The sequence below is a fragment of the Nerophis ophidion genome, linkage group LG23, assembly GCF_033978795.1.
Source record: "Nerophis ophidion isolate RoL-2023_Sa linkage group LG23, RoL_Noph_v1.0, whole genome shotgun sequence".
In the NCBI taxonomy this organism is placed as follows: domain Eukaryota; kingdom Metazoa; phylum Chordata; class Actinopteri; order Syngnathiformes; family Syngnathidae; genus Nerophis; species Nerophis ophidion.
This window is the reverse complement of record NC_084633.1, coordinates 41,163,562-41,179,248: the sequence shown is the minus strand read 5'-3', so window position 1 is coordinate 41,179,248 and position 15,687 is coordinate 41,163,562. Positions and strand designations below refer to the sequence as shown.

The 15,687-nt window shown below is 46.0% G+C and overlaps 1 protein-coding gene across 3 annotated transcripts in view; it reads right to left on the bottom strand.

Annotated features, from left to right (window-relative positions):
* The window catches only part of LOC133541297 (uncharacterized), a 40,918-nt gene extending 27,931 nt beyond the window's left edge, over window positions 1-12,987 (bottom strand). The window contains exons 1-2 of one of the 3 annotated variants that reach the window (XR_009803831.1): window positions 12,819-12,987; window positions 668-777 (exon numbers count right to left, since the gene is read on the bottom strand). The gene's annotated coding sequence lies outside the window, so the exon portion shown is untranslated. The remainder of the gene's footprint in view (window positions 1-667; window positions 778-12,818) is intronic. The other 2 variants (XM_061884626.1, XM_061884623.1) reach the window with 2 other exon arrangements.
* Between the last annotated feature and the right edge of the window lie 2,700 nt (window positions 12,988-15,687).

Here is a 15,687-nt window from a genome sequence, read left to right as displayed (position 1 = left end):
TCTTTGATAGAAATATAGCTTGGTCCAATTTGTTATATATTCTAACAAAGTGTAGATTAAATTTTAACCTATTTAAAACATGTCATCAAAAATATATATTTATTGTGAGAAGTCTAAGATGATCAGTGTTTCCACAAAGATAAATAACATTAATTATTAATAATAACAGAGTTAAAGGTAAATTGAGCAAATGGGCTATTTCTGGCAATTTATTGAAGTGTGTATCAAACTGGTAGCCCTTGGCATTAATCAGTACCCAAGAAGTAGCTCTTGCTTTCAAAAAGGTTGCTGACCCCTGTTCTACAAAGATACAAATAATTGCTATTGCGACATCTAGCGGACACATTTAGAACAGCAGTTTTTTTCATTCAAAAATTTCGCCTCATTTTTATACTTAACAGACGGATAAAACCTGTTGGTGGGCATGATCCGACCCTCGGGCCGTACCTTTGACACCCGACTCATACCTTTCACCAATTTGATCCAAGCATCGGAATTTGAATCAAACCTTTTTTCTCATCAAGTTGCATCCCTAGAAAGTATAATGAGCTCATGACAAACATCATGTTATGAAACACAAAGATTATACATCATAATAAGGCTGATGTAGCATAACAGTTATCTCATAGCAGTTAGCTGGTCAAGATTAAAGAGTGATGAAAACTACCTGAAAGTTTCCAGTTAGTTGTCCGCTCCGAGAGGCAAACTTTTGCTGGTGTGAAGAGATTGGAAGGGAGATGGAGAATGACGAGACTTTCACCGGAAGAAGAATCCTCTCTGTTGGGTTAAAGGGGAACATTATCAGCAGACCTATGTAAGCGTCAATATATACCTTGATGGTGCAGAAAAAAGACCATGTATTTCTTCAACCGATTTCCGAACTCTAAATGGGTGAATTTTGGCAAATTAAAGGCCTTTCTGTTTATCGGTCTTTTAGCGATGACGTCAGAACGTGACGTCACCGAGGTAACACACCCGCCATTTTCATTTCATACACATTACAAACACCGGGTCTCAGCTCTGTTATTTTCCGTTTTTTTGAAACCTTGGAGACATCATGCCTGGTGGGTGTGTTGTCGGAGGGTGTAACAACACTAACAGGGAGGGATTCAAGTTGCACCACTGGCAAGAAATCTGCCGCCAGACCCCCATTGAATGTGCCAGAGTGTCTTCACATTTGACCGGCGATGCTAAGACAGACATGGCACAGAGATGTATGGATAACCTGCAGATGCATTTGCAACCATTAAGTCAACGAAATCACAAAGGTGAGTTTTGTTGATGTTGTTGACTTATGTGCTAATCAGACATATTTGGTCGCGGTGTGACTGCCAGCTAATCGATGCCAATATGCTACGGTAATCGATGCTAACATGCTATTTACGCTAGCTGTATGTACATTTGAAAGTAGATACCCACATTTAATGCGAAACAAACACTTACCAATCGATGGATTTAAGTTGATCCAGTGTCACAAGATGCGAAAGTCCTGATCGTTTGGTCCACACATTTTACCGGCGATGCTAATAAGGCAGCCATGCTATGGGCCACTTCATTAGGTACACCCATGCTATGGCGGAATAGCGTCAATAGCTATTCAATAGCTCAATAGCTTCAATTTCTTCTTCAATTTTGTTTTCGCTATCTGCCTCCATACTCCAACCATCTGTTTCAATACATGCGTAAGCTGTTGAATCGCTTAAGCCGCTGAAATCCGAGTTTGAATCCGAGCTAATGTCGCTATATCCTGCTGTGGTAACCGCCATGTTGTTTGTATTGGCAGCCCTGTATGACGTCACAGGGAAATGGACAGGTGGATATAGCGATGGTGAAAATCAGGCACTTTGAAGCAGTTTTTAGGGATATTCCAGGAGGTGTAAAATTTTGAAAAAAACTTCGAAAAATAAAACAAGCCACTGGGAACTGATTTGTATTGTTTTTAACCCTTTTGAAATTGTGATAATGTTCCCCTTTAAGTTTATTTTAAACATGCATGCATACAACATGATACATCACACATGCATGCATATACTCCATAAGTAATGACAATAAAAATAAGTAATAATAAGTAAAAATAATAATAATCTCCTCTCTGAGCTGCAACCTTATCATGGTAGAGGAGTTTGCGTGTCCCAATGATCCTAGGAGCTATGTTGTCCGGGGGCATAAAGCCCCCTGGTAGGGTCTCCCAAGGCAAACAGGTTCTAGATGAGGGATCAGACAAAGAGCAGCTCGAAGACCTTAATGAAGAAGAAAAAGCATGGACCCAGATTTCCCTCGCCCGGGCGCGGGTCACCGGGGCCCCCCTCTGGAGCCAGGCCCGGAGTTGGGGCACGATGGCGAGCGCCTGGTGGCCGGGCCTGTTCCCATGGGGCCCGGCCGGGCACAGCCCGAAGAGGCAACGTGAGTCACCCCTTCAATGTGCTCACCACCCATAGCAGGGGCCATAGAGGTCGGGTGCATTGTGAGCTGGGCGGCAGCCGAAGGCAGGGAACTTGGCGGTCCGATCCTCGGCTACAGAAGCTAGCTCTTGGGACGTGGAACGTCACGTCACTGGGGTGGAAAGAGCCTGAGCTAGTGCGCGAAGTCGAGAAATTCCGGCTGGATATAGTCGGACTCACTTCGACGCACAGGAAGGGCTCTGGAACCACTTCTCTCGAGAGGGATTGGACCCTGTTCCACTCTGGCGTTGCCGGCAGTGAGAGGCGACGGGCTGGGGTGGCAATTCTTGTTTCACCCCGGCTCAAAGCCTGTACGTTGGAGTACAACCCGGTGGACGAAAGGGTAGCCTCCCTCCGCCTTCGGGTGGGGGGACGGGTCCTGACTGTTGTTTGTGCTTACGCACCAAACAGCAGTTCAGAGTACCCACCCTTTTTGGGAGCACTCGAGGGAGTACTGGAAAGTTCCCCCCCGGGTGATTCCCTTGTCCTACTGGGAGACTTCAACGCTCACGTTGGCAACGACAGTGAAACCTGGAGAGGCGTGATTGGGAAGAATGGCCGCCCGGATCTGAACCCGAGTGGTGTTTTGTTATTGGACTTTTGTGCTCGTCACAGTTTGTCGATAACAAACACCATGTTCAAACATAAGGGTGTCCATATGTGCACTTGGCACCAGGACACCCTAGGCTGCTGTTCCATGATCGACTTTGTAGTTGTGTCATCGGATTTGCGGCCTCATGTTTTGGACACTCGGGTGAAGAGAGGGGCGGAGCTTTCTACCGATCACCACCTGGTGGGGAGTTGGCTGCGATGGTGGGGGAGGATGCCAGACAGACCTGGCAGGCCCAAACGCATTGTGAGGGTCTGCTGGGAACGTGTGGCAGAGTCTCCTGTCAGACAAAGTGTCAATTCCCACCTCCGGAAGAACTTTGAACATGTCACGAGGGAGGTGCTGGACATTGAGTCCGAGTGGACCATGTTCCGCACCTCTATTGTCGAGGCGGCAGATTGGAGCTGTGGCCGCAAGGTAGTTGGTGCCTGTCGGGGCGGTAATCTTAAAACCCCTTGGTGGACACCAGCGGTGAGGGATGCCGTCAAGCTGAAGAAGGAGTCCTATCGGGTCCTTTTGGCTCATAAGACTCCAGAGGCAGTGGACAGGTACCGACAGGCCAAGCGGTGTGCAGCTTCAGCGGTCGTGGAGGCAAAAACTCGGACATGGGAGGGATTCGGGGAAGCCATGGAAAACGACTTCCGGACGGCTTCGAAGCGATTCTGGACCACTGTCCGCCGCCTCAGGAAGGGGAAGCAGTGCACTATCAACACCGTGTATGGTGCGGATGGTGTTCTGCTGACCTCAACTGTGGATGTTGTGGATAGGTGGAATGAATACTTCGAAGACCTCCTCAATCCCACCAACACGTCTTCCTATGAGGAAGCAGTGCCTGGGGAATCTGTGGTGGACTCTCCTATTTCTGGGGCTGAGGTCGCTGAGGTAGTTAAAAAGCTCCTCGGTGGCAAGGCCCCAGGGGTGGACGAGATCCGCCCGGAGTTCCTTAAGGCTCTGGAGGCTGTGGAGCTGTCTTGGTTGACAAGACTTTGCAGCATCGCGTGGACATCGGGGGCGGTACCTCTGGATTGGCAGACCGGGGTGGTGGTTCCTCTCTTTAAGAAGGGGGACCGGAGGGTGTGTTCCAACTATCGTGGGATCACACTCCTCAGCCTTCCCGGTAAGGTTTATTCAGGTGTACTGGAGAGGAGGCTACGTCGGATAGTCGAACCTCGGATTCAGGAGGAACAGTGTGGTTTTCGTCCTGGTCGTGGAACTGTGGACCAGCTCTATACTCTCGGCAGGGTTCTTGAGGGTGCATGGGAGTTTGCCCAACCAGTCTACATGTGCTTTGTGGACTTGGAGAAGGCATTCGACCGTGTCCCTCGGGAAGTCCTGTGGGGAGTGCTCAGAGAGTATGGGATATCGGACTGTCTTATTGTGGCGGTCCGCTCCCTGTACGATCAGTGCCAGAGCTTGGTCCGCATTGCCGGCAGTAAGTCGAACACATTTCCAGTGAGGGTTGGACTCCGCCAAGGCTGTCCTTTGTCACCCATTCTGTTCATAACTTTTATGGACAGAATTTCTAGGCGCAGTCAAGGCGTTGAGGGGTTCCGGTTTGGTAACCGCAGGATTAGGTCTCTGCTTTTTGCAGATGATGTAGTCCTGATGGCTTCATCTGACCGGGATCTTCAGCTCTCGCTGGATCGGTTCGCAGCCGAGTGTGAAGCGACCGGAATGAGAATCAGCACCTCCAAGTCCGAGTCCATGGTTCTCGCCCGGAAAAGGGTGGAATGCCATCTCCGGGTTGGGGAGGAGACCCTGCCCCAAGTGGAGGAGTTCAAATACCTAGGAGTCTTTTTCACGAGTGAGGGAAGAGTGGATCGTGAGATCGACAGGCGGATCGGTGCGGCGTCTTCAGTAATGTGGACGTTGTACCGATCCGTTGTGGTGAAGAAGGAGCTGAGCCGGAAGGTAAAGCTCTCAATTTACCGGTCGATCTACGTTCCCATCCTCACCTATGGTCATGATCTTTGGGTCATGACCGAAAGGACAAGATCACGGGTACAAGCGGCCCAAATGAGTTTGGGTCTCTCCCTTAGAGATAGGGTGAGAAGCTCTGCCATCCGGGAGGAACTCAAAGTAAAGCCGCTGCTCCTCAACATGGAGAGGAGCCAGAGGAGGTGAGGAGAATGTCACCCGAACGCCTCCCTAGGGAGGTGTTTAGGGCACGTCCAACCGGTAGGAGGCCACGGGGAAGACCCAGGACACGTTGGGAAGACTATGTCTCCCGGCTGGCCTGGGAACGCCTCGGGATCCCCCGGGAAGAGCTAGATGAAGTGGCTGGGGAGAGGGAAGTCTGGACTTTCCTGCTTAGGCTGCTGCTCCCGCGACCCGACCTCGGATAAGCGGAAGATGATGGATGGATGGATGGAATAATATTCATATTTTTTATTTTAAAAACCAATGCAATATGTGTATACAAAATATACATTAAGGCCTCCACTCAGTTATGATCCAGGGGACCCTGAAGGGTTTTGGTAAATAAATAAAAAAATAAAAAAAGTGTCATTATTCAGTATTATTTTAATTATTATTCAAGTTTTAAATATCTAGATCAACATTAGGAAGAAGAAAAAAAGAAAACAAGATATGCAATATTTTCACCCAATAACTTTTTTAGGTGTAATATTTGAGATTATATAATAATTGGAGCCTTAATTTTAGATTTTGATTCATTATTATTTTTTGAGCAATGACACTTAAAAACAAATCACACTAATAATTGGGGATCCAAGAGTGTCCTACTTATTAAAGTGTTCAAAAATAAATCATACTTTTTTTTAACTGTTTACTTTTAGCACAATAATCTGTAGATCAACTTCAATTATATCCGTCAATTCTAAATTTTATCGTCTACGTTTTTTGTTTGTATGTTTTAGGCCCTTCTTTAAAAAAAAAAAAAAACAGCTCAGTTTTTTATAAGGCAAACAAAATATGCAACATTTTCCCCCCAAAATATTTTAAAGTGGAATATTTAATGTGACGTCATTGAAGCTTTGAATAAGTCAATAATTCCAAATGACATTGATTCATTAGAGTAAGCATTGCAACATTTTCTTGTTACATTTCACCTTTTTGCTCTTTTGTACCACTTTTTAGGTTTTCTATTTTTTTTCCAATTGTATTCTTAAAATGTGCCGTGGGGCCGTTAAAAAATGACCCACGGGCCGCACTTTGGACACTCCTGACTTAAGTGTTGTACGTGTGTACAAATGTTTTAAAATGTATTTTTCTCTAAGATTATATTTCTCCTCTTTTTGAGAAGAATTGTTGTAAATTCTTGGCTAGCAGGTTATAGTTTGCTTTGTGTGTCATCTTAGCTGTTTGCAAACTCACTATGTCCTGGAATGTCACTATTTGATTCAATAAATAAAGGGTTTGTATGTTCTCTGTATCCAACATGATGTATTATTATAACTCATCTTTTTTGTAACACCCTCAATAAATGAAGTGTACTTTTGTACTTATTTCCAATATTGCTCCTCTCTGAGCTGCAACCTTATCGTGGTAGAGGAGTTTGCGTGTCCCAATGATCCTAGGAGCTATGTTGTCCGGGGGCATAAAGCCCCCTGGTAGGGTCTCCCAAGGCAAACAGGTTCTAGGTGAGGGATCAGACAAAGAGCAGCTCGAAGACCTTTATGAAGATGATAAACCATGGACCCAGATTTCCCTCGCCCGGACGCGGGTCACCGGGGCCCCCCTCTGGAGCCAGGCCCGGAGGTGGGGCACGATGGCGAGCGCCTGGTGGCCGGGCCTGTACCCATGGGGCCCGGCCGGGCACAGCCCGAAGAGGCAACGTGGGTCACCCCTCCAATGGGCTCACCACCCATAGCAGGGGCCATAAAGGTCGGGTGCATTGTGAGCTGGGCGACAGCCGAAGGCAGGGCACTTGGCGGTCCGATCCTCGGCTACAGAAGCTAGCTCTTGGGACGTGGAACGTCACGTCACTGGGGGGGAAAGAGCCTGAGCTAGTGCGCGAAGTCGAGAAATTCCGGCTGGATATAGTCGGACTCACTTCGACGCACAGCAAGGGCTCTGGAACCACTTCTCTCGAGAGGGATTGGACTCTCTTCCACTCTGGCGTTGCCGGCAGTGAGAGGCGACGGGCTGGGGTGGCAATTCTTGTTTCCCCCCGGCTCAAAGCCTGTACGTTGGAGTTCAACCCGGTGGACGAAAGGGTAGCCTCCCTCCGCCTTCGGGTGGGGGGACGGGTCCTGACTGTTGTTTGTGCTTATGCACCAAACAGCAGTTCAGAGTACCCACCCTTTTTGGGAACACTCGAGGGAGTACTGGAAAGTGCTCCCCCGGGTGATTCCCTTGTCCTACTGGGAGACTTCAACGCTCACGTTGGCAACGACAGTGAAACCTGGAGAGGCGTGATTGGGAAGAATGGCCGCCCGGATCTGAACCCGAGTGGTGTTTTGTTATTGGACTTTTGTGCTCGTCACAGTTTGTCGATAACAAACACCATGTTCAAACATAAGGGTGTCCATATGTGCACTTGGCACCAGGACACCCTAGGCCGCAGTTCCATGATCGACTTTGTAGTTGTGTCATCGGATTTGCGGCCTCATGTTTTGGACACTCGGGTGAAGAGAGGGGCGGAGCTTTCTACCGATCACCACCTGGTGGTGAGTTGGCTGCGATGGTGGGGGAGGATGCCGGACAGACCTGGGAGGCCCAAACGCATTGTGAGGGTCTGCTGGGAACGTCTGGCAGAGTCTCCTGTCAGACAAAGTTTCAATTCCCACCTCCGGAAGAACTTTGAACATGTCACGAGGGAGGTGCTGGACATTGAGTCCGAGTGGACCATGTTCCGCACCTCTATTGTCGAGGCGGCAGATCGGAGCTGTGGCCGCAAGGTAGTTGGTGCCTGTCGGGGCGGCAATCCTAAAACCCCTTGGTGGACACCAGCGGTGAGGGATGCCGTCAAGCTGAAGAAGGAGTCCTATCGGGTCCTTTTGGCTCATAGGACTCCGGAGGCAGTGGACAGGTACCGACAGGCCAAGCGGTGTGCAGCTTCAGCGGTCGCGGAGGCAAAAACTCGGACATGGGAAGAGTTCGGGGAAGCCATGGAAAACGACTTCCGGACGGCTTCGAAGCGATTCTGGACCACCGTCCGCCGCCTCAGGAAGGGGAAGCAGTGCACTATCAACACCGTGTATGGTGCGGATGGTGTTCTGCTGACCTCGACTGCGGATGTTGTGGATAGGTGGAAGGAATACTTCGAAGACCTCCTCAATCCCACCAACACGTCTTCCTATGAGGAAGCAGTGCCTGGGGAATCTGTGGTGGACTCTCCTATTTCTGGGGCTGAGGTCGCTGAGGTAGTTAAAAAGCTCCTCGGTGGCAAGGCCCCAGGGGTGGATGAGATCCGCCCGGAGTTCCTTAAGGCTCTGGATGCTGTGGGGCTGTCTTGGTTGACAAGACTTTGCAGCATCGCGTGGACATCGGGGGCGGTACCTCTGGATTGGCAGACCGGGGTGGTGGTTCCTCTCTTTAAGAAGGGGGACCGGAGGGTGTGTTCCAACTATCGTGGGATCACACTCCTCAGCCTTCCCGGTAAGGTTTATTCAGGTGTACTGGAGAGGAGGCTACGTCGGATAGTCGAACCTCGGATTCAGGAGGAACAGTGTGGTTTTCGTCCTGGTCGCGGAACTGTGGACCAGCTCTATACTCTCGGCAAGGTTCTTGAGGGTGCATGGGAGTTTGCCCAACCAGTCTATATGTGCTTTGTGGACTTGGAGAAGGCATTCGACCGTGTCCCTCGGGAACTCCTGTGGGGAGTGCTCAGAGAGTATGGGGTATCGGACTGTCTTATTGTGGCGGTCCGTTCCCTGTACGATCAGTGCCAGAGCTTGGTTCGCATTGCCGGCAGTAAGTCGAACACATTTCCAGTGAGGGTTGGACTCCGCCAAGGCTGTCCTTTGTCACCGATTCTGTTCATAACTTTTATGGACAGAATTTCTAGGCGCAGTCAAGGCGTTGAGGGGTTCCGGTTTGGTGGCCACGGGATTAGGTCCCTGCTTTTTGCAGATGATGTGGTCCTGATGGCTTCATCTGACCGGGATCTTCAGCTCTCGCTGGATCGGTTCGCAGCCGAGTGTGAAGCGACCGGAATGAGAATCAGCACCTCCAAGTCCGAGTCCATGGTTCTCGCCCGGAAAAGGGTGGAGTGCCATCTCCGGGTTGGGGAGGAGACCCTGCCCCAAGTGGAGGAGTTCAAGTACCTAGGAGTCTTGTTCACGAGTGAGGGAAGAGTGGATCGTGAGATCGACAGGCGGATCGGTGCGGCGTCTTCAGTAATGCGGACGTTGTACCGATCCGTTGTGGTGAAGAAGGAGCTGAGCCGGAAGGCAAAGCTCTCAATTTACCGGTCGATCTACGTTCCCATCCTCACCTATGGTCATGAGCTTTGGGTCATGACCGAAAGGATAAGATCACGGGTACAAGCGGCCGAAATGAGTTTCCTCCGCCGTGTGGCGGGGCTCTCCCTTAGAGATAGGGTGAGAAGCTCTGCCATCCGGGAAAAACTCAAAGTAAAGCCGCTGCTCCTCCACATCGAGAGGAGCCAGATGAGGTGGTTCGGGCATCTGGTCAGGATGCCACCCGAACGCCTCCCTAGGGAGGTGTTTAGGGCACGTCCAACTGGTAGGAGGCCACGGGGAAGACCCAGGACACGTTGGGAAGACTATGTCTCCCGGCTGGCCTGGGAACGCCTCGGGATCCCCCGGGAAGAGCTAGACGAAGTGGCTGGGGAGAGGGAAGTCTGGGTTTCCCTGCTTAGGCTGTTGCCCCCGCGACCCGACCTCGGATAAGCGGAAGATGATGGATGGATGGATGGATGGATGATGGATGGAATAAGTCAGATACGTAACACTAGTGAGCAGTAGAGAATAGGAAGTCATTTTTGGTCTAGAACAGGGGTGTCCAAACTTTTTCCACTGAAAAATCAAAGCAAGCGGGGGCCATTTTGATATGTTTTTATTTCAAAAACCAATTCAATATATGTGTAAAAATATACATTTAGGCCTCCACTCAGGCTTGATCCCAGGGACCCCAAAGGATTTTGGTCGAAAAAATATTTAAAATGTGTCATTATTTTGTATTATTGTTCTTCAAGGTTTAAATCTGTAGATCAACATTAGGTCTATCTGTCAATGTAACGTTTTTAAAGATTTAAGTTGTATGCCCTTTTCGTCAAAGAAAACCCTGTTTTGTTATGGAAAAAACCCACAAACTATGCAAAAGCTTCCACCAATAGAATTTTAAAGTGGAATATTTGAGATTATAGAATAATTGGAGCCTTAAAAATGTCAACACATAACACCATTGATTTCAATTTATTATCATTTCTTTAGCAAAGACAAAAAAAAAAAAAAAAAAAAAAAATGCACTAAAATGATTGGGGATCCAAAAGGGTCCTACTGATTAAAAATATGTTTTTTATTTTTTTTTAACTTTAAACACAATCGTCTTGGGATCAACTTCAGATCCGTCTGTGAATTATAACTTTTATTGTTGTTTATGTTTTTTGTTTGTTCTTATTAGTCTTATTAGACTTTTGACAAGAACAAGAAAGTTTGATCATATTACGCCTATACTGTATATACCTTTATATACATATATACATACATATATACCTATACTGTATATACCTTTATATACATACATATATACCTATACTGTATATACCTTTATATACATATATACATACATATATACCTATACTGTATATACCTTTATATACATATATACATACATATATACCTATACTGTATATACCTTTATATACATATATACATACATATATACCTATACTGTATATACCTTTATATACATACATATATACCTATACTGTATATACCTTTATATACATATATACATACATATATACCTATACTGTATATACCTTTATATACATATATACATACATATATACCTATACTGTATATACCTTTATATACATATATACATACATATATACCTATACTGTATATACCTTTATATACATATATACCTATACTGTATATACCTTTATATACATATATACATACGTATATACCTATACTGTATATACCTTTATATACATATATACATACATATATACCTATACTGTATATACCTTTATATACATATATACATACGTATATACCTATACTGTATATACCTTTATATACATATATACATACATATATACCTATACTGTATATACCTTTATATACATATATACATACATATATACCTATACTGGCTCACCTGCACTGGCTTCCTGTGCACTTAAGATGTGACTTTAAGGTTTTACTACTTACGTATAAAATACTACACGGTCTAGCTCCATCCTATCTTGCCGATTGTATTGTACCATATGTCCCGGCAAGAAATCTGCCTTCAAAGGACTCCGGCTTATTAGTGATTCCTAAAGCCCAAAAAAAGTCTGCGGGCTATAGAGCGTTTTCCGTTCGGGCTCCAGTACTCTGGAATGCCCTCCCGGTAACAGTTCGAGATGCTACCTCAGTAGAAGCATTTAAGTCTCACATTAAAATTCATTTGTATACTCTAGCCTTTAAATAGACCTGCTTTTTAGACCAGTTGATCTGCCGCTTCTTTTCTTTTTTCTTCTATGTCCCCCCCTCCTTTGTGGAGGGGGTCCGGTCCGATGACCATGGATGAAGTACTGGCTGTCCAGAGTCGAGACCCAGGATGGACCGCTCGCCTGTGTATCGGTTGGGGACATCTCTACGCTGCTGATCCAACTCCGCTTGGGATGGTTTCTTGTGGACGGGACTCTGGCTGCTGTCTTGGATCCGCTTTGAACTGAACTCTCGCGGCTGTGTTGGAGCCACTATGGATTGAACTTTCACAGTATCATGTTAGACCCGCTCGACATCCATTGCTTTCGGTTTCCTAGAGGGGGGGGGGGTTGCCCACATCTGAGGTCCTCTCCAAGGTTTCTCATAGTCAGCATTGTCACTGGCGTCCCACTGGATGTGAATTCTCCCTGCCCACTGGGTGTGAGTTTTCCTTGCCCTTTTGTGGGTTCTTCCGAGGATGTCGTAGTCGTAATGATTTGTGCAGTCCTTTGAGACATTTGTGATTTGGGGCTATATAAATAAACATTGATTGATAGTCTGTTCTTTAGAAAAAAAAACAACTTGTTTTTTTTATATGGCAAACATTAAATATGCAACATTTCCCCCCAAAATATCTCAAAGTGGAATATTTGATTAATTATAATTTTTTTTAAAGAATATAACAGCCTGCATGGCAGCTTTGTGTTATTAGAGTAAACATTGCAACATTTTCTTGTTACATTTCACCCGTTTACTCTTTTATAACACTTTTTCAGATTTTTATTTTGAAATCGTATTTTTAGAATGTGCTTAGGGCCATTAAAAAATTACCTGCGAGCCGCACTTTGGACACCCCTGGTCCAGACCATGTTTGTCTTTATTCATTATTGAGGTGTTTCTTGCTACTTTATGTTGTATATTTTTTACATGACATTTCCAATTCGTTCTATCATCAATCATTATAGTTAGAAATGTGTTTTAATTTACTCTTTCAAATTCTATTCCGTTAAAAAAGTTAAAAGAGTCATTGAATGAAAAGTGAAACTATATTTGTCAGAGTTGAACATGTCAGTAATCAAAATGGTGGTGAAGATTGCAACGTTACCAAAGTCCAAAAGCACGACGACGCCACAACAAAAGTCAAGTCAAGCCTTTCAAATACATTTGTTCAATAATGTTACCGTAGTGACTTACATTTACTGACACCACCTTCTTCTCTCTTCTTCTTCTTCTTCTTTTATCCTAATGGCGCCTTTCTTCTTCCTTTTTATAGTGCCAGCACATGAAGTTGCCAGATGGGAAATGACACATTATTAACAGAGGCTTACATTGAATCACGTGACTCAAACAAGCGAGATAAAGAGACAATTTAGGGCGTAGCTGAAGTATTTCCTGCCAAACACTGAAGGATGACGTGAAACTAAAGTCAAAGTGAAAATCTCCTCTCTTGGTTTCAGTCTTTAGAATACTAACTGGCACATAAAGTGTGCTTAAGCTAAGTGTTGTATAGTTTTCTTCTCTGCAAGGTGAGATGATGATGACTTTGACAGCCAGAAGGAACAACTACAGCAGACAAATCATTGGAAAGTGTTTGCTGGCTCGAAGCAAACAATCCTTATCTACAATCAGTGGTGTTGGCAGAGTCATGTTGTAAACACCCCAGTCAGACTGTACTTTCCTAAGGAAGCCTCAGTTTCAACAACAAACAACACGCCAGACGCTCATCTTCCTTTTGTATCGTTTACTTATCAACGTAAGCCTTCAAAAACGTGAAACAATAAATAACCATGTGGGACCAAATGAATGGCAAAATAAAGCCAGTTCCCCTCCTAACTATATGAATGCGCATATTGCCCGTCCCCTTAAAAGGGGAGGGGGGGGGGGGGGGGGGTCGCACTAATATACAACGAAAACTTTAACTTTAGTCCTAACTTAAATAATAAATATTTTTTGAATTATATTTTATATAGCGCTTTTCTCTAGGGACTCAAAGCGCCTTACATAGTGAAACCCAATATCTAAGTTACAATTAAACCAGTGTGGGTGGCACTGGGAGCAGGTGGGTAAAGTGTCTTGCCCAAGGACACAACGACAGTGACTAGGATGGCGGAAGCGGGAATCGAACCTGCAACCCTCAAGTTGCTGGCACGGCCACTCTACCAACCGAGCTATGCTATAAATCGTTTGAGGTGCTTTCTATGAAGTCTGCCACCCGCTGCTTCTGTGCCTAGCCGTTATCTACCGGCCCCCAGGGCCCTATTCGGACTTTATTAGTGAATTCTCAGAGTTTGTTGCTGATCTAGTGACGCACGCCGATAATATAATTATAAGGGTGGGCGGCATGGCGTAGTGGGTAGAGCGGCCGTGCCAGAAACCTGAGGGTTGCAGGTTCGCTTCCCACCTATGGACATCCAAATCGCTGCCGTTGTGTCCTTGGGCAGGACACTTCACCCTTTGCCCCCGGTGCCTCTCACACTGGTGAATGAATGATGAATGAATGATAGGTGGTGGTCGGAGGGGCCGTAGGCGCAAACTGGCAGCCACGCTTCCGTCAGTCTACCCCAGGGCAGCTGTGGCTACAGATGTAGCTTACCACCACCAGGTGTGAATGAATGATGGGTTCCCACTTCTCTGTGAGCGCTTTGAGTATCTAACAATAGAAAAGCGCGATATAAATCTAATCCATTATTATTATTATCATAATGGGGGACTTTAATATCCATATGAATACCCCATCGGACCCACCGTGCGTGGCGCTCCAGATTATAATTGATAGCTGTGGTCTCACACAAATAATAAATGAACCGACGCATCGCAGCGGTAATACGATAGACCTAGTGCTTGTCAGAGGTATCACCGTTTCCAAAGTTATGATACTCCCGTATACTAAAGTAATGTCTGATCATTACCTTATAAAATTCGAAGTTCAGACTCATGTTCGGCAAGCTAATAGTAATAATAACTGCTATAGCAGCCGCAACATTAATGCTGCCACGACGACGACTCTGGCTGACCTACTGCCCTCGGTCTGAGGTCCTCTCCAAGGTTTCTCATAGTCAGCATTGTCACTGGCGTCCCACTGGATGTGAATTCTCCCTGCCCACTGGGTGTGAGTTTTCTTTGCCCTTTTGTGGGTTCTTCCGAGGATGTCGTAGTCGTAATGATTTGTACAGTCCTTTGAGACATTTGTGATTTGGGGCTATATAAATAAACATTGATTGATTGATTGAGTTTGTTGGAACAGGGGTTAGTGCCTCACAATACAAAGGTCCTGGGTTCAATTCTGCACTCTGGATCTTTCTGTGTGGAGTTTGCATGTTCTCCCCGTGAATGCGTGGGTTCCCTCCGGGTACTCCGGCTTCCTCCCACCTCCAAAGACATGCACCTGGGGATAGGCCCCTCCCACCTCCAAAGACATGCACCTGGGGATAGGTTGATTGGCAACACTAAATGGTCCCTAGTGTGTTAATGTTGTCTGTTTATCTGTGTTGGCCCTGTGATGTGGTGGTGACTTGTCCATGGTGTACCCTGCCATCCTACTTTTGTTGCACACATCTCGTAAAGAGGTTTACATAACATGTAATGCTGGCTCTTTGGTCAAACTGTTGCAAAAATGATGTTTTACGGACCGTCTTCAGGCAGCTTTCTGACCTTCTCGACAGGATGCACCGTTGGGTTTCACTATGTAAAGCGCTCTGAGTCACTAGAGAAAAAGCGCTATATAAATACAATTCACTTCACTTCCACAGCCTCTTCACTCTGTCAGCTTTGTTGTAGTTTTTGGCGCTTTCACAGCAAGTCTACTGATAGTTTTAGAACTGTACGCTACTTTGTATTAGAAATGGCAACAGCAGAAGATGCATGTGCATGTATGAGCCAGTCTGCACCGCCACAAGAAGACAGCAAATAAGAAGGAACTTATTGACTACAATGCTGGTTAATGTTAAAGGGGAACATTATCAGCAGACCTATGTAAGTGTCAATATATACCTTGATGGTGCAGAAAGAAGACCGTATATTTTTTTAACTGATTTCCGAACTCTAAATGGGTGAATTTTGGCGA